The 25,843-nt window shown below is 36.6% G+C and overlaps 1 pseudogene; it reads left to right on the top strand.

Annotated features, from left to right (window-relative positions):
- LOC114632248 overlaps positions 1 to 18,056 on the top strand; it is a 107,686-nt pseudogene extending 89,630 nt beyond the window's left edge.
- The last annotated feature ends 7,787 nt before the right edge of the window (positions 18,057 to 25,843 follow it).

The raw sequence follows: 25,843 nt of genomic DNA, 5'->3' as shown, positions 1-25,843 counted from the left end.
AAAGAGTAGCCTCTATTCTTACTTAGAGATGGATAATTTACTTCCATGTTCACTAAGACTGTTGGTAGAATTGAGTTTTATTTGGATATGAATCAAAGGCCCTTGTTTCTGATTATTCTGCTTCCTATAAGCTTCTTTGAACTCTTGGAACCTGCTTATAATTCACAGAGTTTGTTCCTATCCATTGTCGTATGGCTCCTCCAATACAGAGATGCCATAATCAAGCAAGTACAGAGATTTTTTTGTGAAAGTTTGTGAGGGTGTCAAAGTCTTACATGTAGTAAAGTTATGAAAAGAATATTAGCTTGTCAGTGTTATCATATTTCACTGAGTAAGAGCAAGCAGCATAGTTTACTCAACTTTGTGACAAGGGGTGTTCCAGAGTGCATACTCTTGGTGTCTGGCTTCACAGCAGTTACCTTAAAGTCAGCCTGCCATACTAGCTGATGGAATATTTATGCATCAATGAGAATGATAAATGTCATGGATCTACCTCTTTATCTTTTTTCATATCTCACTGCCATATTATTTCCTTATTTTTTAATAATAAATACAAAATGTTGAAACCATTTTGGTGAACACCATCAGAGTGGAAAAATCCATAAAAACTAAAATAGCTCCTTGAATTAAGATGTTCTGTATTTAGATGATGTTGTAGTTTGAATAGAAGTGGCCTCCATAGCCACAAAGATTTGAATGTTTGGTCACTAGGGAGTGGAATTATTAGCAAGTGTGGTCTTGTGGGACAGGGTGTGGCCTTTTGTAGAGGAAGTATGTCACTGAGATTATAGGCTTTAGGTTTCAAATGGTGAAGCCAGGAACCAGTGTTTGTATCTCTTCATGCTGCCTGAAGATCTGGACATAGAGCTCTCAGCTGCTCTCCAGGACCATGTATGCCTGTGTTCTGACATGCTTCATGCCATGATCTTAATAGACTCAACATCTGAATTGTAAGACAACCCAAATATATGTGTTACTTTATAAAAGTTGCTGTGGTCATGTTGTCTCCTCTGAGCAATAAAACAGTGTGAGCAATAGAACATTGACTAAGGCACTTGACAGTTTTTTGAACATTGACACACTTTAAACGCTGTTTCCCTATCAAATATGCTAGGAGACATCCAGGACATTAGTATTATTCATATATTACTGTAGTGGAAAAATGGTCTCATAAGAAATTTAGTCATAATCTAATTATGCCTACTCATAGAAAGCTTTTAGCAGTAAGATAATTTCTATAATTTTGCAAATGTAAATGAATCATCTTTCCATCAGTTTATCACTTTCATAATATGGGAACTATATACCTGGTCCCAGTTAATGTGAAAAAGGAATCCAGTAAAAGTAGCTAGTCAGAAGAATGAGGCAAGATGCTCATTTGTTCAAGATCTGGGATACAGAGTTAATTCAAGGCCAGCCTCAAGAGTATGGAATGTCTTTCTCCACATAAAAATAAAAAGCATAGCTGTAACTCAGGAGTAGGGAGGCCTTCTGTTTACACCCTAACATTACAAAATAAATAAGCAATACATAAATATACAAACACAAAAATAACAATAAAGATTTGAATATAGACATGATCTGGTGACAAGTTACTCCATTAAATGTTATTTTAAAAAATCAATACTAATAACAATAAGAAAACCTGTGATTTATCTGAATGAGGCTTGCTTTATTTTTTGCCCAGAAGACCCTGGCATTGACAGCATTAAACCAGCTCTCTGCAATTTTGACAGGGCATGATCTGTTCTATTTTATGTATTCTACATATTCCTCTTATAAAAATAAACCATTGGTATTGTTATATAAAATGTCAAAACAGAAAAACAAAACTGATTCCTTTTAATGTCACAATTTCCAATTTAATGGAAGCTTGAATATAGCATTTGTTTTCTTCCTATACCATTTCCTGAGGCAGAGAATCAATTTGCATTTCATTCTTCTTTGCTGAAGGAATAAAAAGCACATACTGTCCAATAAAAGCTAAAAGCATATAGCTTGTATTAAGCATATATAACTGAGATGCTCATGTTTCCTTCTGGCTTTTGCCCTTATCATTGTCATTACTTGTAAGGAATTCATGACATGGCAGATAAGTCTAAGGGTACAGTTTTGACACTCATACATTGGCAGTAATCAACAGCTCTCTCACTGAAACCCCCATTCAACCAGAAAGAAGAAAACAACTCCTGGTGTTGGAATAGTAGGTAACTATTCAGTGCTTATATAATTATGTTTCAAGTTCACCTATTTAAAATATTAATTTTTACGTATCTAGTAAAAGTTAAAGCTATAATTTTCATATTTGAAATGTGTAAAGTGACAACATTTTTTCTGTTTCTAAAACTTTTTTATAGCCAAATTATACTATAGTATGTTGTAATGAAAATTTCCTATGTATCAAAAGACATTATGATCAGAAGAATAAGGGAGTTTCAGAATTCAAAAAGAGTTGGAATACACATATTGGGTGAGGGATTCATGTAGACACTAAGAATATCTATGACTAATCATCATAATAAAGAAAAAATACAAAAACCAGAAGGTATACAACACACACACATACACATACAAAACCCAACTCTCAAACCATATAGTCTATTGCTATTGTCTTTGGTTGCCTCCAAAGAAGTGGAAGGTATGTTACTAATGCTGAACACACCTTCAAAATTAGAAGTACGGCCTAGAGAACCCTGAACTACAACTGCCCTGGTGCTAAGGACTAGCTTTTGGTTTACCAGAAGGCACCTGAAATTTTCCAAAGTAGGAAGACAAACCATATTTCTATCCTGTTAGTGATGCCTAGGTACCATATCAGTAATCAGTATAGCATAGAACTAGAGTTCTATGACCCTCCATTCCCTACCCACTCAACTTTATATTTTCCTACTCTTGACCGAAAAAAAAAAGAAAAACAAAATAAATGAAAATATCCATGGACAGGAACCTCAAAGACAAACTACAAAAACAGACCAAAATAAAAATCATGCAAAAACCATGAAGTCTTTTTTATGTTGGCCAACTACTTTTGAGCTTATGAATCGAAATTCAGTGTAGCTAATATACCCAGTGTCACTCCACTGGAGAAAGGGGATTTTATGTAAATAGCCAACTACGTTTGGCTTGAATTAAAGGTCCACTCCATGAGATGGAACAAATATGCGACACTACTAAAGTGGGAAAAACAAAGAAGCAAAACAAAAATATAAAAAACAACAAAAAGCAAGACTGGAAAGGTTAAGGTCTCTAGATTAAAACGAAGATAAGATGATTTCTAATGACATGTTGCTGCACCCATAGGCAAAAGCTTCATTTATTCCTCATCAGAGAAGCTTTGTTTCCTTGCTGTAGATAACAATTAACATAGAGAACCACAACTGAATGATTAGCAGAGAGTGAAACAGTTCGGAGCAGTCAGTATTAAATGTCTATTTTTATCAAAGCCCTCCCCCTAGGGTTCAAGGATCAATGTGGAAAAGGATCAAGAAGTAGTAGATGACCAAAAGAAAATATCATCATCCAGGCACAGTAGGTTTCACAGGCATATGAACTCAAGGAGACTGACAGCATGCCCAAGAACTATACAATTCTAAACCAGAAAAATTTCTAACACATAAAAGAGGAAACGAACAATGTCCCATGGCTGACCAAGATTTTTTTTTTTTGTCTTAGAAAATTCCCTTCTAAAACCCTTGAACTTTTTATCATAGGTTGGGTTCTATCAGCATCACTGTGCCTTGTACCTGGTCCTCTAGGGCATTTGATCAATGATTCAAATATAGGCTTGTTTTTAGTAAGAAGAGTATTGACAGAAGAACATGAATGAATGGTATTACAGAAACGGGTAGTAAAATGTTGATACATAGTGGGTGCATACCTAATCCCTAAAGCACTAAAATGAGACTCACAGTGTCAGTTATTATGAGTGACAATTTTTTGAAAATATAGTGAAGTGTTTTTCTATATTTCATCTTTCTTATATAATCTGTATTAAGGAGAAGGAAAATCTAGTGATGTGATCATAAATACTGTCAGAAAGCATGTCAACAGAGAGAGGCTCATATGAAAATCACAGGTTCTAAGAGCAAGAAAAATGATTGAACTTGAAATGTGTATATGTAAGATCTGGATGAAAGAATGTTTTCTTGATTATTTACATCAAATTCTAAGATACTATAATTTGTAAAAATCTTTTTAAAATAGTGTAGAGGTAGGTTCTGAAAAAATGGTTTAATTCTAACCCAACATGACTGGTAATCAAAGAAAGCTTTTATTATGAGTTTTGATTGATTGATTGATTGATTGATTGATTGACTGATCAAGAATAAATGAAATATCTTTTTTATTGGATATTTTATTTATCTACATTTCAAATGTTATTCCCTTTCCTGTTATTTCCTCCAGAAACCCCCTATCCTAACCTCTCTCCCCCTTCTTCTATGAGAGTGCTTCCTCTACTCACCTACCCATCCACCCACCCACTTTGCTTCCCTGTCCTGGCATTCCCCTACACTGGGGAATTGAGCCTTCCCAGGACCAACAGCCGCTCCTCCCATTGATGTCCTACAAGGCCATCTTCTGCTACATATGTGGCTGGAGCCATGGGTCCCTCCATGTATACTTTTTGGTTGGTAGTTTAGTCCCTGGGAGCTCTGGGGGTTTTGATTGGTTAATATTGTTGTTCTCTTTAGCTACAGAGTGAATGTAATTAAGGATTGTGCTGGTTTAGAAAAGTGGAAGTTGTAGAGTCTCCTGGACAAGGCAACTAGTGGATATGCTAATGTGGCAGGGGATGCTCCCATGAACTTTTTAAAATTGTAAGTAGATTTTTATACAACACATCCTGACCACAGTTTTCAATTCCTCCATTTCTCTCAGCTTCCCCTATACCCGCCCCGTTCCCCTAGCTCTACTCCCCCTTTATTTTCTTTCAAAAAAAGAGCAGACTTCCAGAAGATGATAGTCAAGAATTCCAGGCCACTAAAGAATCCTGAGAGAGAGAAAAATAATTTTTCAAAGGAAGTACACACAAAGTGATTATTCAATACCAATTGCTCAGCCTTCAAAACTCGTTGCTCAAGTAACAATAGATACAGTGAGCATGTTATACTTATGTATAAGAAATACATATATGCATACAAAATATACATTTATACATTATGTATATACACACACACACACACACACATACACACATACACATATATTATAATTTATAAATAGGCAAGCAGTTAACACCAAGAAATTGTATGATTAAAAGAGAGATACTATATCATACATTACAAATTTTACAAATTACAAACCTTACAAATCTCAATAGTTTTGAGAAAAATAAATATTAATTAATTATTTAAACACTATAAAATAAATGATCAAATTTTACTAAGTCCTTAAATAGTGTGTAGTACTTAATACTGTCATGAAAACAAAGGCAAATGAGGAGATATCAGTAGACTGTGGATCATCCTTTCTACCTCCTTAATAATGGTCAAGTTGTTGATGAGCAATTGGCAGAGCCTCAGTAGTACTCATGCTTGCTCACATATTATCTGTGGATTAAATGCAGAAAATAATGTCTCAGCATTTGCATCTTTTCTGTGTTTGAGATATGTGCTTTGCTTTTTAGCTAGCAAATCCATTGGTTATTCAAAACCAATTGCTCAGCCCTGAAAATTCGTTGCTCAAGTAACAATACATAGAGTAAGCATGTTACACTTATGTATAAGAAATACATACATGCATACAAAATATACATTTATACATTATATATATATATTGAGCTCAATTGAATACTTTTCTGCCTGGACTACAACACACTCTCTATATAGTCTCTTAAGTGTAATGCAAATCAGGATGATTTCTTCGCTAAACTATTGCTAATTGCCATGGCTACTACTATTCATTTGGTCTTCTGCCTACTCCCTGTGCTTCCAGTCTATTATTTATTGGTAAGCCAGAGAAATATTGGGAAAAGATGAGTGTGACTCAGACATTCCTGTGTCCTAGATGTGAGAACATTCAAAGGATTCCATGGCTAAATACTTTACATTAGCCAGACCCTTCCTTATTCATGGACATCATCTGCAACCCCCACTTTGCCCTTGGACTTTTTAATACATTAGAATTTTTTAACTAATGATTTACCTACAGCTCTCCTTTAGATGCCAACACAGCTAACTCATTGTGTTCTTCTCCAAGTCTGCTCAAATATCAGAACCTACAAGGACTGCTTTCTACAAGAAGCATCTCCCATAAGTGCATACTTTTGTCTTTGCCCCCAATCTTACCTTATTATATTTTTGTTTATTCCTATTATTTACCTTTGCCATCTTCAGATTGCTTTAATAAAAACTCCAGAAAAAATAGTTCTCATTCCATTTACATTGTATTTCCACTTCTTAGACAAGGGTAGAGTCAAAAATCTGTTTAATGAATTTCTCAACTCAGAAGTACCAAACAGCTTTCACTAGCAATACCTCAGCAGTCACTAGCAGTTTAAAATATGAATAAACAATTTTTTTACTAGAGTATCCGAGGCAGAATTTAGAAAAAAATTTTAGGAAATGTAAACAAACAAACAAACAATTTCAACAAAACCAAAATAAAATAGAACAATGACCAGACACTCTATTTAGAAGTTTCCTCTTTTCCAATTTGTCTTATGAAGAGAGACAGTTAAATTTGTTTCCCAAACAGAAAAATCACAATTCTGATAAAGTAAAGATGTGCAGAGCAGCAAGCTACCTTATTTATGAGATATTATCCTCAGAGAATAAATCTCTATGTTGGGAAAACTAACTGTGAGTGTGATGTAAGTGTCTTGGAGGATCTGCCACTACAGAGTCAGAATCCAGCCTTCAAGCTCCTCGGATGTCATGAGGCATCATGCATTGTTAAAGAGGTGCTCACTCCTTCTCCAGAGGAGATGCCAACTCTGTTATGGGTAAAGTCCTTTTCCTTGCTGATCTGAGAAGATTTTTCAACCTCTTTCCCTGGGAATATGAATCTAAAATGGTAAGTATCTGAAGTGTTAAAAATAGTAGCAAGTGATTCATGCCATTCAGAAGTAATTTTTTTTTCAAGAAAGACTTGACTTTTCTTGAGTTGTTACTTAAGGTTTCAAGTTGAATGCTTGTTTGAGGAACTAGGTCATTTCACAACTCTTTTATTGTTGCTTGCCCAAAGTGCTCATTACAAGTCTACATAGGTTATACTTGAAGACACACAAAAGATCATATTTCACTATATTTTATTTTCAGCTCCTCTTGTAATGTGTTACATCCCATATCTCCATCCCTGTGTTTGCTCTGTACCATTAAATTCACAGAGATGAGACAGACTAAGAAAGGTTAAATCATTTTAACTCTCACTTACCTACCCCCTCTTACCTGTGTCATCTTCTATTTCTAAGCTTAAATATATTAAATTATAAAGTCATCTTTGAAAATGTAGATTTAATTTTTTGTTTATTTTTGAGCTTATAATTTAATCACATTTCTCCCTGCCACATCTTCCCCCCAAACTCCTCTATATATCCCTTTTACAAATTCATGGCTTCTTTTGTCACTATAATTATGGCATGCATATATCTACTTGTATATACATATATATGCCTAAATATAAACTTTTGATATAATGTTACTTTATATATTTTTATATAATGTTATATATAATGTTACTTTATATATTTTTCAGGGCTGACCATTGGCACTGGACCAATCAATTGGTTTGCTCTTCCCTGGAGAAGAGAACATTCCTGTCCCTACTTTTACATGGTTGCCTAAAGTTCTTTATGTGGGGTTGAGGCCTCATGAACATTTCTTTGTCCAGTTTTGGATGTTCATTTGACTCACCTTTAACTTAAGAACTATAGTGAGAATAAAGATAACCAGAGCAATAAGGATGTGAACTAAATAAATTAGTGGCAGATGGTAAGTAAATACTTGGAAAGGATCCAGTGACAAAGAAGGAAGAGGAAAGAGTGGAGGTAAACAATGGAGATGAGAAGTACATGTGTCACACAAATGAGGTAGTAAGGAGTACATGGCAAGGAGGACTATGCATCATGAAGAGATACATAGAGTAAAAGTATGATAAAAGTATTCTTTATTGTTCAGGATAATGTATTGCATATTGCCTACTAAAAACATAAAAAATATGGCATCCAGCCTTAGCATGAGTAATCTTTATCTTCTACTATTAAAGAATTACTTTAAATCTTCTATGTTCTTTGTTTCATTGATTCTAGTTGAGGCAATGACTCATGGGAAAATGGTCCCATGAGGAATACAGCAACCTAAAGTTATGGTCACATCATGTTTAGTCGACTTTAAATTTATTGCTTACAATTTACTTTTAGCATAATCATATTCCCGGGGGGAAACCTGTAAGTGAAATTGATGAGTTTATGCTTGATCTACTCCTGCTCAGAGCAAGCCCAGTTAGGGTAGGAACACATCTGTGTTCTTGTTAGTCAGTCATTCATCATTGACACCATACTTGATTGAACAACTCAAAATGTGATTTTAGATGTTTCATTAATGGTAGCTGTCTCTGTTCCCTTTGGTCCTCAGAGAGGGGTAACTTGAGGGAAGAGAGGGTATGATGGTGAAGATCTGCCTCCTTTATGTCAGTCAGAAAGCAGTAAAAGAGACAGGAATGGACCAGGGACAAGAAGAATGCACATCCTATGGTAAATGACCTTCAGTCAAGCTCTACCCAATATTATCAGTTTCCAATGGATTTCGAGCCCTCATGCTCCAACCATCTTCCAGTGGTTTGATTGATCAACCAAGCACCAAAACTCCAATTCATGAGTAGTTTTAAATACAACTCATACACAAATCTTGACATGAGGTAGATATGTTGACAATATATTACATACAAAGTTTTGTTTTTTCAGAGCTTACAGTCTCATTCAGAAGACAAATGTAAGAAATTGTTATAGAAAGATTTGTATAACAAGGGAAAAATTCAAAATATGTGTATACACAAAACCTGTGTGGTATTTAAGCTCAGACTCAAGAGCTATTAAGTTAGTGAAATGAGAAAATATGAGCAAAATTATGGACAAAAGAATGAACAAACCATATGATAGGAATGATCATTTCATATAAATAGACAGAGAATATGTTGCTGAAGCAGCAAGTATTAGAAGAAGAGTAAAGTCTCAATGAGAAAAACAAGAATTAGGTAGCAACCAGAATATTAAGGTTTTAGAAGCCATGAGGCTGAGCTGGGCTATTATCAGTGGGGGGGGGGGCTACTGAAGTTATTAAGTAGAGAAGTGATATGACTTGTTTAAATATTTCAGGGTTCTCTTATTTCTCAGTATATAGAGTAGTAAAGGAGTTAAATAAAAGGAAGTGGAAAGCTCAGTAAGTAGAAGTAGAGGCTACAAGAAACTTGAGAAAGGCTTGAGCCAATAAATTCAAGTTGGCTTAATAGTGGTTCTCAATCTTCCTAGTGTCTTCAGAATACTTCCTCATGTTATGGTGACCCAAACCATAAAATAATTTCATTACTACTTCATAAGTATAATTTTGCTGCTAATAAGAAATTTTAATGTAAATATCTGGCATTCAGGATATCCGATATGCAACACCCAAAGGGGTTGTGACCCACAGATTGAGAAGCACTGGTTTGAAGAGATTCTTAAGAGGTGTTATATACTGTCTTAAATACAAGTAATTTCAAATGCTTTTGGAAAGTTTGAATCCCTGACATACCTAAACGACATGCCTTCAAACTTGAGATTTCTCTTCTGATAATCATCAAAAAGGATATAGGGATAGTATATTTAATGCAATGTTTCTTGACAGTTAATGGAGGTATGGTTTCTATCATATGGTATTACATGGCAGTTTCATTCTATTAAAAAAGAAAACAGTTTAGATAGAGATTTAGTCTGCGCATGCTAAACAGTTCTACTTTTCTCACTAGTGGTTCAGTGCTAGACTACTGAGTGCTATCGACTTCACTTTTATCATCACCTCGATTGCTCTTCAGAAATAGTCAACCGAAATTTTATTTCTTATTAAAGCCCATTATTTATCTAAATTTACTATAGAAACACCTTCCATTTACTTTTTAATAGAAAAAAATATGTTTTATTTAGATGTCTAAGTACATACAGTGTATCAGCATAGACATTTCTCTGTTGCTCACATAGAATGCCAGGAATATAACTTCAAAATAATACTGACATTTTCTGTTATTATCATTGTAAATTTTGAAATCTATTCAAGTAGAGGGTGAATAGTGGGAATTAAAACCACATATTGAATAATTTATAGAAAAATAAAGTAATTATTAAAATGGAAGAAATAGATCTTAAAAGATGAAGACATCAATAGCTATCACATACAATAAAGTTTAATCTCATTAGTTTCGTAGAGCTAAATCAAATTCCATGTTACAAAAATAGCATGTTTTTTCCCTAGGTTTTAAAGAAACCAAAAGAAAATTTCAGGAGACTTATTTGTTGGAAAATGGTTCTAATGCTTTGTCTTAATTCCACTCCCAATAGCTGTACTTCCAGAAGCTGAGGGTCCTTGCTCCCAACTGGCTTTGATTGGTAATAAAGAATTACCATACAACCAATGGCTGGAAAGGGAGATGAATGTAAAATTGTTTTCTTTATAGTTTAGTTTTCAAAGCCCTAAATTAAATGTATCAGTAAGTTTAAGCACTTCAGAACTAGTCCAGTTTAAAATGTCATGGACCTACATATTTCACTAATAGAACCTCACCACTAGTTCAGAGACAATGGAAGGATTTTAATGTAACTTTTTACCTAGACTTTGCTTTAAAATGTCTTTGACTATGATACACATTTTGCTTTAAAATTGGATAGTACTCGCAATGTAGGATGCACTTCAAGTAAAAAATTAAAGAAAAACCAGAGGGAGCAAATCAAGAAGAAAAGTTCACACATTTGCACAGTTATGATTTCACTCATTTCCCATCTGCACTCAATCACACTTACCTGAACATTCTTACGACAAACACCAAGTAGGCTCACTATGTAGGTTACAAACCAGAATAAAGGATATACCCTCTGTGATGGTTTGAATTTGCTTGGCTTAGGGAGTGGCATCATTAGGAGGTGTGGGTTCGTTAGAGTAAGTATGCTCTTGTTAGTGGAGGGGTGTCACTGTGGAGGTAGGCTTTGAGATCCTCCTCGTAGGTACCTGGAAGACAATATTCTACTGTTTGCTTTGTGAACAAGATGTAAAATCTCTTCCAAGAAGCTCTTCCAATACCATGCCTGCCTGAACACTGCAATGCTTCCTGCTTTGATCATAATGGATCGAACCTCTGAATCTGTAAGCCAGCCCCAGTCAAATGTTTTCCTTTGTAAGAGCTGCCTTGGTCATAGTGTCTCAACACAGCAATGGAAACCGTAACTAAGACAGAAGTTGTGGCTGCACCTATTCCAACAAGGCCACACCTCCTAATACTGCTACTCCCTGGACCAAGCATATTCAAACCACCACACCCTCACATAGTTTCACGACCAAGACCATCACTAGATGTCTGATGTACTCAGATGCAGCCTCCTCAGCTTGAAGAATCAGAAAGACATAGTTCAGAGGAGACAACTTAATTTTAAGACATAATATTAAGAGAGCTGCATGGATCAGGGAACAATATGTAGAGGAGGTTGTGACCTCAATAGTGTTAGGCAGTGGAAGTCTGTTCTGAGTGGCTCATTCATAGGGAGCTGTCATGGTAGGATAGAAGGACAATACATGAGGCTGTTCATTCCATTAAGAGAATGTACTTCTTTTTGTTTTCAATGGGAGAATCTTATGGCTTTTCACGGGGCATTAAAAATTCTGAGGAAGGAAAAGAAAATGTTACCAAAAAATACCGAGTTCAACACAAAGAAACACATTGAGAGTAGAAGGTTGTTACCTAGCAGTTATTACTTATGACATGAGGAGCATATGTGTAGAGCATCATGTTCAAATGTCTGCAACAAAAAGGACGATGGCACAGAAAATATGCCATGGTGAAAAATCCTGGATGATTCTAGCTACAAAAGTGTTACTACTTCCAAGTAACTCTTAAATTTTGTTTTGGGCCTGATAACAAGTTTTAAGATAGTAATGATGCATTTTTATATTGTGTGTGAAAGTAGAGGTAAGTATAAAGTTATCTATCACACACAGAAGATTCCTTACCTGGGACGGCCAGTCTAATTTACATCTTTACAGTAGTCTACTCCCATTCACTTTTGCACTATTCGATCATGTTTTATATTTATTGTGTTTAAGTAAAACAATCAAGACAGCTAGTGTTTAGTGAATACTTAAAATCTGACAAGTATTACTTAGAAAATAAGTTTAAACTAAATACTATAACATCCCAATATTATAGTTGTGAAAACTGAGGCGAGCAAGGCCTCTTATTGTTTGTTTGGCTTTTGTTTTGTTGCTGTTGTTTTTGTCTAATTTTTCTATGGATGTTTGTGAGACCATTACAGCCCAGAATTACAGAGGAAGGGTTGAAGAGTGCTTCAACCTGCGATACCTCAGATAAGGACTGAAGGAGTTGGCTCCCACCCTCTCCCTACCTGGGTACCATGAATCCAGCTGCTCCACGATCAACTTTAAGAAAAGATTTTTCACTCTGACAGATATCAGGCTTCACTCCTTGTTATAAGCCTCCCTGCCACAACCCCATAGCTTACAGGCCTTGAATATGCAGAGGAGACATCTTACAATACCTCTGTCCTGACCAGTTGAACACAGCCACACAAATCTTGCTCCCAGAGACCCTGACCATCTTCCCAGGAACATAAATACTCCTTTCTACCCCCTATTATACTGTACCAATTTCCCCAAGCTGTTCCCAGGCCTGGTTTTTTTTTTTTTTTTTTTTTTTGCCTGCATACTCACTACCAACCAAAACCCTGCCTGCACTCATCTGAGCCGGGTTAAACTTCCCTCCCTCCATTCCAGTCTCTTGTACACCAGAGCATGGGAGGAGAAGCAGACACACGGAGGCAGACATTTATACAGGAAGTGGTTGAAATGTGTTTCCTGGTCAGGAAGTCATAGGGTCATTTTACAATTCACATATATATTTTTCCTTTTTATCTTCAGAATGTAAGTGTGATGTTTCAAAGGTGCTAGCCATGCTCAAGGGTGGGGGAAGGGTGGTTTGGACATAGGATTAACGGCACTTCATGCTTTGTTTCATTTTGCTAAAGAATACTTTCCCAGTCAGTGATTTGTTTCAAAGTGTTTACTCTCCACCCCCACATTGTCTCTCTGAAACACAATCTGCTGCAGCCAAAGTTGTCTTTGAACTCCTGATCCCATTGCCTCTACCTTCCTAATGATGATATTGAGCACCATGCTCATTTAGTTAAAAATGCTATCTATAGATACACTAACATTACCTGGGAACGTCCAAGAGGCTTCAATCCTACAGGTAACTAAGGAATGCTGAGAAAGAGAAAGAATAGTCTTCCTCGGGTGCGCAAAACTATTGGTAATCCAATATTAAGTGACCAGCCCTGAAATCATATACATGACATACAAGTAACATTATATAGACTAAGCAAGTGGTATTTATGTATATTTAGAAATATATATATAATGGGCTATGCTCTACAGATCCAGAGAAGCTAAACAAGAAGAAAGGCACAAGTGAAGATGCTTGAATCTCACTTAGAAGGGGGAATCAAATAGAGGCAGATGGAGGGGGAGAACTGGGTGGGAGAGAGAATAGAGAGGGGGATGGAGGCGGTTCAGGATCTAATGTGGGAAGGGACAGGGGAGATAACCATGAGAATGAATGGAAATCTACAACTGCCTATGTTGAAGTGATGGGGGGCATTTCTAGGACTAGTCAGAGACTTGGGATAAGGGAGGCACTCAAGAATCTATGTCGGTGACCTTAGCTGTGACACAACATTGAGGACATGAAACCTGAAGAGGCCAAGGGATATGGTCTTCTAGCTGGGCTGCCTTGTCTGGCCTTAATGATAGACGGTGCACTTAGCCCTGCAGAGACTTGATGTGCCATGCTTGGGAGATACCTAGCCATCCTTACCTGCTCAGAAAATAAGGGGAGCAGTTATGGGTAGAGGGGTTGTGGGAGGGCGTGGGCAGGAGGATGTCAGTGAGTGAGATGCAATGTGAATAAATAAATAATTTTAAAAAGTAATGAAAAAGAGGCCATGAATTTGAAATAGAGCAAAGAAGGGGTATATGAAATGAATTGGAGAGAAGAAAGGGGTATAAAATACTATAATCTCAAAAGATAAAAGAATAAAAAGTTAACAAAATTGCTATCTATAAATGACCACTATTTTCAAGGAGCTCCTATGACGCCTTATTTTTTTCTTCCAACTTATGTTTTTAAATTTATCAAATAAATAGATGGAAACATGTAATATTATGGCCTTTTAGGAAGATGTAATACGTAGTCAACCTGCTTGATGAATCTTCCATTCTGTTCCTTTCTGCCATTTATCTCATTAAGATTGGTGTGTTACTACTTTAATCAGATATTATTTCAAAATTGATAAATGCTCTCAGCATTAGATCTAGTCCATTTTTCAGATTTTAATAGGGATTGCTTGAGTGTTCCAATTTTAATTATAATAATGTTTTTCACAACATCAATTAGAATGTTAACATGATGCATGTAAGTGCATTCCGTCTTTGCATAAGCTAATGGAGTTAGGTGGTAAATGGCTTAAGTGGGCTTAGATCCATTTTCATTCCGGCCTATCTCCAAATCCATGTAGGCAACTACTACTGTAAGCAGGAGTTTTCAACACGACAGCAGCTTTGACTCTTCAAGCATAAGTAATTTATTTTTAGTTCTTGAGAAGTTTGTATATAAGTGTTACATCTATATTACTTTAGCCCATTCATCCCCTCTCCACTGCTGCTTCTGTCCTACTCCTCCCTTCAAAATTCATGCCCTCTTCTCCCGTCAATTTTATCTTTTTCTACACACACACACACACCACACCATCAGTTCTATGTACTGTTATTCATATGTAAGTTTTTGGCTGACCATGTTGAGCGATTTAGATAAGATATGGGAGTTCAAACATGGAGGAAACTGATTCTCCTCTTCTCAGTGGCCACTGACCACCTTCCTGCTCTTCATCTATGCATGAGACCTTGTGGAATTTTCTCCGTTTACATTGTCACATCAACTCATGACATCATTGTACAGAACATATTCAAGGAGTCATATTGTTGAGTATTTTTTGGTGTAATTTTCCTGCCATGTCTGGGGGACACTATGTAGCAGCAGGCATCTTTGTCCTTTGACTTTAGCAAACTTTGCACCCCCTTTTGAGGATGTTCCCTCAGCATTATGTATAAGAGTTGTGCTATAGACCTATTAATTATGGCTGGTCATTCCACAAACACTTATTCTGCATTTTGAACACTTGTAGATCTATGTAGTAGTCTTTATATTACAAAAAGAAACTTCTTTTAAATTGATGAACACAACACTTATCAGAGTAGATCACAGCACAGGCTCAATATATTAAAAGTGGTTTTCTTTTTTTCTTTTGGTTTTTTGAGACAGGGTTTCTCTGTGTAACCCTGGCTGTCCTGGAACTCACTCTGCAGACCAGGCTAATCTGCCTGCCTCTGCCTTCCAAGTGTTGGGATTAAAGGCGTGTGCCACCACTGCCCAGCTAAAAGTGTTTTTCAATCCAGGTTAAATGCAAAATACTTTCAAGCCACAACATGGAAAGTATTCCTTCGCCAACTATTTTTTAAACATCTTATTTAAATGGAGTTGAGATTGTTCCTATGATATGATTTATTCTCTATAATCATTGTTGCATTATTGAGTCTATCAGGCTTACTAAGTACTAGCTAAATAGGAAAAAGTAAATGTTGTAGTCAATTCCTTTGAACTCTTCATGTAGATATAGATTCGGCTATGCTGATCTGTAAAGACATTATTTTATTCAAAAGCATGATATTGTACAGTGTATTGATTTTTATTGAACAAATGTTATAGTTTCTTAGAACAGATAATATCATCATGTTGGTTCCTCTTTCATTTGGAATTGCATAAATCTATTAAAATGAATACAGATGAAAATTTTATAGCTGCCATAATGATATCTGTGGGTGATACTAACACCTGAAAATAAGAGTTCGACTAAGACAACAAAATATTGAAGATTTTTTTATGTTCTATTTTATTATTCTTATTTCTTCAGTGCCAGGATGTGAATATAAAAAATTAAATGTACACAAGATCAAACATGTTCAACCTTAAAAACAGAATTGTCAAGGTATTCTGGTAGTAATGATCAGAATTATTGAAAGTGATATTAGCTACGGTATTTGTGAAGCAGATTGAAGCGTTTGAGAGTTTGGTAACACTGTCAATTATGAGTCCAAGAACAGCAAGGTTGTCCTCATTAGCCCACTTCCAACTGTTATTGCTGGACAGTGACATGTGTGAGGTGGACACTGAAGTCAGTTTTCCTTAAACTTCTTTGGAATTTATTATCAGAATTTCTGCCTCCTTCTGTCATATGTGCTGAAGAACCTAATTATTTTTCTTATACCTCTCCAGTTTTACTCCACTTATGTTCTGTCTTACTTCTCTACATATCCTTAGCTGAATAGAAAACTCAAGGATAAAGACCACTCGTCGTTCCAAGAGACTGTTGCCCGTGAGGTGCGAAAGCCAGTGTCAAGCTCAGGATAGGATCTTTTTCAGTTACTCTCAACCCTGTTATTTACCGCTGTTCAATAAATATTGAATTCAATTTTAAATAAATAGAGAAAACACTTTTAACAGAATTTCCTTTGTATTATTCTTTTGGTTTAAACTAAGTTACTAAATCTGCCATGCTAAAAATTTGGGCACATACTATACGTCTAATAGTATGCAAAATTGTGTATCTCACACAGTCTGCTTCTTTATGTGTTAATATATGTATTATATATATTTATATATTATATGTTCATATATGTTTATATATTTATTTAAGTAACATTTTATCCCATCTCTATTATCTTGCTTTGGAATTATTACTGGTCATTTAAAAATAATCATAGCATAGTATGTCTATATCATGTAACTGCATTATAAGTACATGGCATGTTTAATCATTTAAGAGCTATTATGGTCTCTTATTCATTTCTTCCATTCAAAATCTTTCTTAAGGAGATTTTTTTTAGTGTGTCCCGTGTTTGTTTGGATGCATGTACTGCAGATACCTGCAGAGGTCACAGAAGGAATTAGATGCTTAAGATCTGGGGTTACAGATAGTAGTGAGTCACCCAATGTGGGCAATGTGAAATAAACTCTGTTCCTTTAACAGCACTAAGAACTCTTAAGTCCCGAGACATCTTTCTTATCCTCAATTCGAAAGTATAACATTTTCCTTACCAATCTATACTGTTTGTTCTCAAGAAAGCAATACTTGTTTGAATAGATGGCTCTTCACAATAGAACACTAATGATTCTTTTAAAGCCCATTCATTTCTATTGTTTGTAGTAAGTCAGCGGAAAGGAAGTATATGAGGTAGAACTGATGAATTGTTACACCCAGATCTTAAGTATTAATCTGTTCTTATTATCAAGCCCAGATCCCAGGGAGTAGAAAGGGAGGCCACAAAAGCCACATAAGGCAGTATACAAGCCCCGAGGAGATTGATGCACAGTTGCAGGCTGAGAATCAGAAGGTCGATGAAAAAGAAAAACAAGAAGATGTTGGAGATGGGGAACAGGTGACCGCAAAATGGAGACGTCTCTCGACACAAATGTGAATGAAGATGAAGATGGTTACTACGACTCCAAGCAAAAACAAAAAGATGTGAACCGTCTCATTGACATTAAGAACCGCAACTGAGTGGTACAGACAACTAAAGGAGCATTCATGGAAAGCACAAGAAATAAAGAAGCTATGTGAAAATGCATTTGCCTGGGAAAATAGAGCTAGCCTAGGCTGGCACTCATCTGGGAACAGTGCAGAGAGGCATTAAGGAAGAAAAAGGGAAGAGAGGAGAGAAAAATATTTGAAAGCTTTGATAGGAAAATGAATGTAGTCACTCCCCCTGAATTAGTAAGCTGACCTGTGGGAAGAGATGCCAGGAAAGGAGGTTGTGCAGCCAGGACAATTGATCTGTCTCACCCTTCCTGTGCCCTGGCAACACTGCAGCAGCCCCTTGTTAAGAGAAACCCCTGTGGCCTGAGGTCTCCTTTGCATCTTGGCACGGAAATACTTCCAGGGATGTAGGGAGGCCTGGTAGAGGGACAGCTGGTTTCTTTGAGACAGAAAGATGCAGGGCAGAATTTCATATGCTTGTATGTGTTTTTCGTATTTTTAGAATTTTCAACCTTATTGGGGGTGAGGTTCCTGGGAAGGGAAGTCAGGAATTTCTATTTGTCCAGTAGATGTACATTATTTGGCAGAGGAAGTAGTACCAGCAGGGAGTTGCTATGGGAGTTGTTGACAACCAGCCCAGATAGTTTGTGCGCTCACTCAGAGGAACTGTCCTGGATCTCTAAGGGTCATTTCTCATATAACGAAAGTCCATGTCATATACCTCTCTTCATGTCTTGTCTCCATTATATTTTTAGTCCTGAAGTTACTTGCAAGTGTTTTGAATATACTTTCTTAAATTGCAAATACTATCTATATATTTTGTTTGCCCAGAACACTGTAAATTAAGTGAAGTAGTAATATCCATGTCTAGCTTCTAAGTGAATGAGACTCAGACTATGATTTATTTATTTAGCTTTGTACAATTACTGAGGGATTACCCCTAATCTATATTTCTATTCCCTAGACTGTCTACTCTCCAGTTGCATTACCCAATTACATGCTGTTTGAATCTTCCTGGGTTATTTCTACTTCAGCAATTTGTACTGGGTACGAGGGGCAATTCACCTAGCCAGTGCACCTGGTCCATGGCGGCTAATGGAGACCTCTTGTATGTCTTCCTCCTCCTCCTCCTCCTCCTCCTCCTCCTCTTCTTCTTCTTCCTCTTCTTCTTCCTCCGCTTCCTCCTCCTCCTCTTTCTCCTCCTTCTCCTCCTCTTCCTTTCCTTCTTTTCCTTCTCCTCCTTCTCCTCCTCCTCCTCTTCCTCTTCGTGTCCTCCTCCTTCTTTCCTTCTCCTCCTTCTCCTCCTTCTCCTCCTTCTCCTCCTCCTCTTCCTCTTCTTGTACTCCTCCTCCTCCTCTTCCTCCTCCCCTTCCTCCTTCTTCTCCTCCCCCACCTCCTTCTTCTCCTCCTGATGTTTTTCTTCTCCTCTTTTCTCCTTTGGCTCCTATCTTTGTTCCCCAGCCAGGCAACTGAAAAACCACATACTTCCATTCTCTCTACTAATTGGCTGTACCTGCCTTCATTTAACTAATAGTTTGAAACTGGGGAGCAATGTTTGCACAACAAAAGCTGGTGCCCATGGAATTTGGCTTGTCTTGGGAAGCCAGATCTTTGAGTACAGAGTTTAGCAGTTGAATACATAACAGCACCAGACCAATGCCCAATAGCACACTCTAAAATAATCTGTTGCTTGAGTAACTTATTGATTAAACAAAAGCAAGAAGTATAAAAGTTCTTAGTATAGTCGACCTCACAGTGCTGATAACTCGCCCATTACTACTGAACTAGCCAGCTATTTTTACCTTTAAGAGTTTATAATATTATTGTAATATTGCAAAATTTTGTTAGGAATCAAATGAACTCAAATTCTTGGAAGAGGAGCAGTGAGTGCTCTTAACCATGCGGGTATCTTCTAGTTCCATGAAGTGCTTTTAAACCTGACCCAGAAGATTGAGTCATGAACACAGCTCAGAAATATTCCCATAAAATTATATCATTGATCTTTAGCATACTCTGGAAATTCTCATAGATTTCATTATATGCAATGGGGACCCAGAGCACAAACAAACTTGGGAATGAGATTTTACTTATGATTTTTCCTTAGGGATCGTAAAGGTAGTAGAATGGGAGGAAAAGACTCCAGATGTTTGGATCCTCATAATAAATATATGATAGAAAACCACAAGCATGTCTATTTTCACACTATTGTGAAGAAAGTTGCTTCATATTGATTGCAGGCTGCTTGAATGGGCAAGATAATATAGAAGCCTGGAAAAGAAAAATTGAAATAGATCCACATACAGTTCCATAAAAGCCATGTAAGGGAGAAATACATCTTAGAAAATGAAAGGTGTAGTTGAAAAAGTTTACTCTATGTCAAAGGTCTGTTCCTACTATGGAAAAAGAAATCCATACATCATTGAATATCTGTCTTTATTGCAAACTTGTATATATGCCCTATTATTTCACAAGAACATAATTGTAACAATAGCTTTCTTCAAAAACTTTAGCTGTTGAAGTTTACCAACTTCTATAAGAATATCACAAGTTATTTGAAAAGAAAAAGTACATATTGTGTCAAAGGTCCCTAGAATGAACATGGAGAAACCTCTGAACATGACTCCCACTATAGAAGAAAGATTTCAAATATTTTATAAATGCCTGCTGTATTACCTGCATCAGCAACACAGCTGGAGAAAATTACTGTGGAAATAAGGTAAGACCTGCCTTACAGAGAGTGATCTGGGAGCAATAGTCCAATAGTGCACATAAGCTGTGTTGTTTGTGCCGGGATGAATTTGAGCTGACAGCAAGAATAGTACTGAAAGCCAACAGAACTGTTATATCCATATTTATAAAATCTAAAGTATTTAGGTATAATACACCCATTAGGAATGGCTAAAAACTGAAACATACATTTTATATCCTAAAGTTGTTTACTCACTCAATACAATTAAAATTATTAAGCAAGTAACAGGTTTTACCTTTGTTATATCTTAGTGATTATATAATCAACAAAATTTAATTGCATGCACCATTTCCCTCCCAGACAATGAAAGAGGCATCCATAGTTTCATATAAAGTAATACTTGTTAGATATTAAATGATGATTCTTTCCATGGTCATATAATATTGCATGGAGAATTTTAGTGCTGATTGGATTGTGCAAAACAAAGAAAGTACTTAAAAGAAAAATTTCCTCGAACAGGAAATACAGAATTGTGTATTTAGTGTCTTTGCACAAGATGTCCCTTTTACAGCTACCTGCTTCCTTCTGTGGTTGTTTACAGCATCCAAGTGCAGTTAATCTCTCTGATTAGTGGACATAGCAATTTTTGCAATGCTATGAGTTTTGTTGGTAGCTGGATCATTAATGGGCTATGAATTATGCAATAAACTTCTCCTGTGCCAATAAAGGAGAAGCTAGTGGGGAGGACTGGCCTGAGAATAGACAAAATGCAACAATAAAGACATGAACACATTCTTTCATTTGAAAGGCCAATTAAGAATTAGAAATAATTCATGATCAGATGGTTTTATTGGGCAGATATGCTGCCATGAAAAGGTTTGAACATGATAAAAACAAGAATGACAGGGTTTGAAATTGAGAATTTTAAGAGTTCTGAGTTAAGAATCTGTATTCTTTCTTTTAAATTAAGATCTTATGCTAGTCAAAATTACATACAAATCACAAAATTATAGACCCAGAACATTTTTCTTAAGGACAAACCAAACAAAACAAAGAACCAAAAAAACCCACAACTACCACCACCACTGTAAGGATCCACGAAGAGGACCCCCAACTACTCAAGTCCCGATCAGCGCGCACCCAAGGAGACACGAGAGACTGACTTGATGCAAAATAGCAAAATGCAGTTTACTAACAAGGGCCCTTGGATCAAAACTCATCCCACGCAGGGGAGAGAATTTCGATGAAGACCCCAGGAAGTTTAGAACTTTTATAGGGGGAGGCACAAGGGGGAAGGGAAAAGCAGGAAATTCTGGCGTGGTTAAATATGATTGGATATTTCAAACATCAGCACTTTGCATAAGCAATCATTTTGACAGGCTGGATGGCCCACTATTTTTGACCATGAAGCCTCAGACCTTCTAGGATAAACACCAGGTGGTCCATTACTCACTTGGGCATGTTTAGACTGGTCAAGATATGTCTTTGGTTGTTTCTACATTTCTGGTCACCTCGTCCCTAGAGGGGCTTGATGTTTTTATTATGGCTATTCTCAGCAAGCTCAGCAAGCCGTCCTGTGGTCTTTGCCAAGTTGTTTTTAATTTTTACTCTTACACCACCACCACCACCAACAACAACAAAATACTTGCTGCCTTTAAATTTCTCTCTCATAATATCATCTGAAACTGATACTAAAGATTCTGTAGTATATTTTTCTTTTGAAGCTACTCCAACTGATGATATAACTCTTTCTGCATTTGAGAGTAAAACAATGTCATATGAATAATACCTTTTCCTAGGCAAGATGCTAGTTACAGGCCTGGGATGATGCTTTGATTTAAGTGAATAGCAGTATTACATACAATTTGGCCATTTTAATTCTGAGTTTCTTACCTGTGAGTGAAAAAAGCTCTTAGTGTAAATACACATAGAGCTTTGTGGTAGTTTGAATCCTCATGACCCATATACGTCTATAGGAAGTGGCCCTTTTAGGAGGTGTGGTCTTGTTGTTGGAGGAAGTGCGTCACTAGGGGTTGAGCTTTGGGATCTCAGAAGCTCAAGCCAGGCCTAGTGGCTCAGTCTTCTTTCCTGTTGCCTGGTCCAGGTGTACATCTCTTACCAACTTTCCTAGCGTGCTATGATGCTTCCCACCATGATGATAATGGACTAAACCTCTGAAACTGCAAGCCAGTCCCAATGAAGTGCTCTCCATTATAAAAGTTTCCATGGTCATGCAATCTCCTGGTAACCATTAAATCATAACTAAGGCAAACTTGAAGTTTTTGCTTTGTATGGGCTTTGAATGCATACATTTCAAAAAGAGAAAGTTTTTATAATCCCAAACATCTATGTAAATGAAGAAAAAGAAAATGGGAGAGAACACTACACTTTAGCCCAAGAGAGTAGACATTAAACAAATGTCTACTATGTTCCCTTACTGGCCTTACAAGAAACCAACTGTGCCTGAACTTTGACTTTAGAGACATTTGGTAGTGTCAAAGTCATTCATATTTTTAGATTTCTGAAAATAAACGGCTAGAAGAAAATTCAATCCTTATATTTCATTATTTTTTCAAGTGTGCAGGCTTTGAATGCATAAGAATTGAGAAAAGGCTGCTGTACTATATTCATTACAATTGTTAATAATTATATATGTTATATAAAATTATATACAATTAACAATGTTAAGAGATCAAGTAAGATAAAGCACATGAGGCATTGGGCAAAGAGCCCAGTATAGAACTTCATGGACTGTAGCTTATGCAGACCCCAACATCCTTCATGTAGGGTATTTGTCTGTAGGCTGCCCATGCACTTATATGCCTTGGATTGTCTTTAAATAGTTTATCATGTAAATAGCTCTTGACCTGTATTGTTTAGGAAACAATAAGAGAAGCCTGTACCTGTTCTACTTAAGTGTATTTCAATATATTTTAAAACCTCTCCTTCAAGTTCAAAGAACATCAATAATTAACTCAGAGGGTCACAATAAAAGAAGGCATAAAAGTGGGGTGGACTAGTCAGGCAGAAGACAGGTTTCGGTGAGAGAAGGAATTGGGTGAGAAAAAACATGATGATTGACGAAGAGTGTGAAAGCATTCTTCATATTTGGAGTGCACAGAATGAGCAAAGAGTAGAAAATGAAGGAACACGTCCCATTCTGTCTAAGATGTTCCTTAATGTTCTCAAAAGAAGTTCTTTCTGTTGCAAACAAAATTAATATTCATGTGTGAGTTAAGTCATGGGTGGTTTTCGACACATTTAAAGTGTCCTTTGCCACTTTATGTCCTTTTCTTTCTGTGGATTGACACTTTATCTGTGAAGAGAACTGTGAAAACAAAAACTGGAAAATACTCCTGTGATGAATGAGTTATTAGAGGAAAGGGAAGAAAGTAACACAACAGCAAGAAGCTTTTTGGAAGCTGCCCTGTAATCATGACTGGGAGCGCTCCCTCAGCAATGTGCTGCAAAAGCAAAGAAAGCCAGAAAATAAACTGTTTTCCACAGTGATGCTCTAATGAGTTAAAACTGGCAGCTCAGGATACAGAAATTAATACTAGGCAGGGACATGAGCTAGACAGCCCAGCAGTTTAGGTTTGAAACTGCCGTCGGCAGAGTAGAAGTTGAAACACTGAAACTTTTGGGGTCAGAAATGGATATGATAAACCAACTTTGTTGATGGTCTTAAATTAATTTGTATTTTAGATTATAATATAATTATATTTTTCCTTCTTCTCTTCCCTCTCTCCAAACCTGCTCATGGACTCTCTACTTGCTCTCATTCAAATTCATGGCTTTTTAAATCGTTTTATCTGCATATATGTGTGTGTGTGTATATATACATACATATATACATACATATAAATTCCTAAATATTACCTGCTCAATCTGTATAATGTCACTTGACAGTAGAAGCATAAAAATTATGAGTCAGAGAATCGGAGCGTTTGCTGTGAGATTGTGTTTCCTGGGAATGTCAGACGATACATCCATAATATCTGAGCAACATGACTGCCTAAATGTGAACTAAATAACAACAACAACAACAAAACAACAACAACAACAACAACAACAACAACAGTAGATATTCCAGTGTGGACAGGGAAAGACCATAAAGCTTCAGCTCACACAAAGAACTCCAGGCAGCTAAGGAATGCTGAGTTAGGAGAAATAGTCTCCACGAGGAAAAACACAAACGATTGGTTATCCAATACAAAATGGCCAGCCATATGTGTGTGTGTGTGTGTGTGTGTGTGTGTGTGTGTGTGTGTGAGAGAGAGAGAGAGAGAGAGAGAGAGAGAGAGAGAGAGAATAATATGTAATTGGTAATTGTGTTATAAAACAACTTGTTGGTAACTTTTTAAATTAATGTTTAGAAAATTTAAACTTTCATACATGTATATCATTCATTCTGATCACACTTTGTCCTCAGTTTATTACCTTCTCTCATGTATAACATGTCTTCCAATAAAACTCCTCATGTTTTCCTGTCTTGTCTTTCTAATCTTAATGGCTTTTGAACATTTTTAACATTATCTTTGAGATTATAATATAATTAGGGCATTTCTACCTTTTAATTCTTTCTTCCAAACCCTCCCATACACCTTTTCCCACTCTCCTCCAAAAACAGGGCCCCCTTTTCTCACTAAGTGTCATTGCATGTATATATGTACATACACCTATGTTCCTACATATAGCCTGTTCAGACTGTGCAACATTACTTGCATATATATTTTCAGAACTGACAATTTGACACTATACATCCACTTGATGTGCTCTTCCCTGCTGAGGACCACTTCCTCCCTCCAGCTCCTACTACATTCCCTATCTCACTCAAATCACAAATTCATGGCCTCTTTTCCTTAATAGCATTGTATGTGTGTATCAGTGTGTATGCACACATGCATGTGTGCATGTGTGAGTGTGTGTGTGTGTGTGTGAGTATGTGTGTTTGGGTGTGTGTGTGTGTGTCTGGAGAGAGGGGGGTACATATCTGTTTAGAATTGTCTTTTTGTATATTTGTATATGATTTTATGGTTGAGCACTTGGTACTGAGTAGGCAACCAAGCAACCAAAGAGCTCATTTCTGTGGGACACTGTTTTTCTTTCTCTTAGCAGCTACTGTTTGTCTACAGATGTTCATCTCTGGGTGGGATTTTCCCTGTTAACACAGGGTTGGCAAATAGTATTGCAAATATTCCTGGTTTAAGTTGCCAGATTTTGAGATTTCGTGGTCAGAGTTTATGAGTCATTCTAGACAACAGGAACTTCAATACAAACACAACATCAAATTTCCTTGTCCACTGACACTT

Source organism: Grammomys surdaster, unplaced genomic scaffold (genome assembly GCF_004785775.1).
Source record: "Grammomys surdaster isolate TR1022 unplaced genomic scaffold, NIH_TR_1.0 372, whole genome shotgun sequence".
Lineage (NCBI taxonomy): Eukaryota > Metazoa > Chordata > Mammalia > Rodentia > Muridae > Grammomys > Grammomys surdaster.
The sequence above is the reverse complement of the archived record's forward strand: the minus strand, read 5'-3'. Positions and strand labels throughout refer to the sequence as shown.